Raw genomic sequence first — 3,105 nt, 5'->3', positions numbered from 1 at the left:
GAATATCTCAGAGTTTTATATATATATATATATATATATATATATATATATATATATATATATATATATATACCACTTATTATGAGTAAGCTCAAACATTTTTTTCATTATCAGAGGGCTTGTTTGTAAATGTCTTTTTGTGTCTTTTTACATTTCTCTATCAAGGTTTTGGTCCTTTTCTCTTCAATTTTAAAAGGTTTTTTTTATTTATTTATTAGGGATATTAGCTCTTTGTCTGTGTTATATTTTGTGAATATTTTTGACCAATCTGTCAGTTTATTTATGGTATTTTTTTGATGCCAACATTTTTTTAAATGTACCAGTCTTTCCTTTTGTTATATCTGGAATTTTAGTCACTCATTACATATTTATTGGCTTAATTCATGCCCCTGTTCCCAATCCAAGCTAAATTTTCACACTAAACACTCTTAACCACCCAAGGACAAAATAGTCTATATTTAGTTCTTGGAATCCTTCTCTCACCTTGTCTAGAAATAAACTAGAATTTTCCTGGTCTCTAAGCAGATGGTTCATTCATTTGCTAACTTCTACACAACCATTTCTCATTTGCTAACTAACCTTTAATTTCAGCTCAGATAGATTTCTCGGCACTGTTTAATATGTGGTTTTACCTGTCACTCAGAGATTCTGTCTCCTGGAAGAACAGAAATCTCTTAGCAGTTAGCCACCTCCTATCTACCTAAGAGTTGGCAAAACAAATGTTTAACACAGATTATAGGCAATAGATCCCATATATTATATATATATATATATATATATATATATATATATATATGCACCTGTTTTATGGAAGGTTATAGTGTCAGCAGCAATAAATGAATTTCAGCTTGACTGATTGCCTGCTTAAAAAATGAGGTCTGTGCCAAGTGCTGTAGGTTCTATGAGAGAATTATAACACACAGCCCCTGCCCTTACAGATCTCACAGTTTTAACAAAAAGCTAAGGTGAACTTACATGAAAGAAGTAGATCACAACAGAACATTGTCTATAAACAAGACCCGGCCTCTAGGTTTCAAAGTACTAACTTTAGATACAGTAAACATTAATTCAAAGAAGGGAGGAATCACTGAGGGCTGAAGTTATTGGGTGAATCTTGAGCTAGAGGAATGGGTAGGATTTGGATGGATAATGAAAAAGACAGCAAGCAGGAAGAGGAGCAGTCACTCATTTCACAAAATTGGATTGAATTGAGCACCTACTATGAGTAACGTAGTAAATACCAGTTTCATATAAAATGCAAAACACTACAACGCCTGACTTCTTCTTAGAAAGTGCACACACATATACACACCACAGAATTTCTTCATTATTTTATTACTTTCAAAGTACTTTTTACTGAGAAATTTTAGGTGAGATTTACCCAAGTGTATCCTCTAAAATATTAGAGATAGTCTGATCTGGTATATTTGCAAAACTTATAGAAAATAATTCTTTTCAATTTTTTACCTTTTAAAAACCCTTTCACATTTGTCCCCTCTCCCACTTCCCTATTTTTACCCTTTAAAAATGTCATTGACTAGTGAGTATTATAATCCCCTTTTCACTGGTGAGGGAACTAAGATCCATGAAGTTTAAAAGCGTCTAACAGAAGAGATGAAAGAGGATCCAGGGCCAGCACTCTGAACCCTAGCTCATGTTACTTTACCGTCTCTCTACTGGAAGAGTTGTTTGTGGAACTGAGATGAGTCTAGAGTCTAGACAACAATTCCCAAGCACTAGCCATGATGTCTGTAGAACTACTGGCTTGGTTATTAACCAAGTGATGTGAACAAGTCTCTTTCTTTCCCTTTCCAGATCTCAGCTTCTTCATCTGAAAAATGATGGATATGGACTGGACATTCTCTAATGCCTCTTGTGTGCAATCAGTCTCTGCTTCTAAGTGCCCAGCCAGCTCATGCTGTGTTCTCCTGTGCTGGGTCATCAGACTCTTCAGTAAAGTCAAAGTGGGAAAGAATTTGGGCTAGTAGACATGTTGAGCCACGCTCCACCTCCACCTCTGTGACAGGGAGTCCCCATAAGAATGCTACATTCACTTCACTCCAGGGGCCTTTGATGTAGTAACCAGAGAGCTGTGAGCAGTGGAAGGAGATAGGAACACAGTGGAGGAAAGCATTTCAGGAAAGAATTCGCCTCTGATGTAGATATCTTAGGTTAAAGGATTTTGTACTCAAGTAGCAAGAAATGTTATAAAATAATCACTGGGGAAAGTGAGGTCTCCTATTCCCTGCTTTGAGCAGCACTGTGAAAAATGAAGTGGAAAAAGCCAAATTTACAGATCATCTAGGGAGGCTGAAATCCAGCAGTAGGATATTAAACACAAAAGAGCTGAAGTTAACATGAGGCGTTATTGGTGTGGGGAGATGGGTTATTTCCCCAAGGTCCATAATTAGAACCAGGAACCTTTTGCATGTAATTAAGAGTAAGAGATTGGTTTAACAACCACAGCTGAGCAAGTCTGAAACATTTTTTTCCAACTAGCATTTGGGATTAGGGATTTTTTTTTTTCCTCTCTCACTGTAAAATGTGAGAGTTTCCTATTTAGGAAATTGAGGCTAATTCTACTTCCACAGCATTTCTGTTGATAATAATAATAGGATACGGTTTGCATATGTGATGTGAAATCAACAAGGTGCCCTACAGAAGCAAGATGGCCTTTGAGGCACTTTTTCCCCCTCAAGGAAGCTGTCACTGAGCAGCTGATTAATTACTGTAATAATCATAATTTTTAAAAATTAAAAAAATTCCTCTTCCCATTCATTAAGTACACTGCGGATAGGCACCAGAGGTAATTATTGTCTAGAAGTACTTCCGAATTATCTTTTCTAATCCAGCCATGCTGACATTTTTGAGAGAAAAAAATGTGTTTGTCTTTCCTCTTATGTACGGGGTGACATTTGAATATGCAAACAGCGTCAAAGTCTGCCCTGTGGATGTTTTCTGGAGGTATGATTTATGAGGCCAGCCTATTGTATTTTCTATCACACTAAGAAAAAGGTCATTAGACAATGGAGCTCTACCTACTGGGGTGCTCATCTTGTCTTGTGATATTTTAATTATTGCTCTTATGCTGATTTCCAGGAATGC

This window comes from Lipotes vexillifer, unplaced genomic scaffold (assembly GCF_000442215.2).
Source record: "Lipotes vexillifer unplaced genomic scaffold, Lipotes_vexillifer_v1.1 scaffold111, whole genome shotgun sequence".
In the NCBI taxonomy this organism is placed as follows: domain Eukaryota; kingdom Metazoa; phylum Chordata; class Mammalia; order Artiodactyla; family Lipotidae; genus Lipotes; species Lipotes vexillifer.
This window is presented reverse-complemented; position numbering follows the sequence as displayed.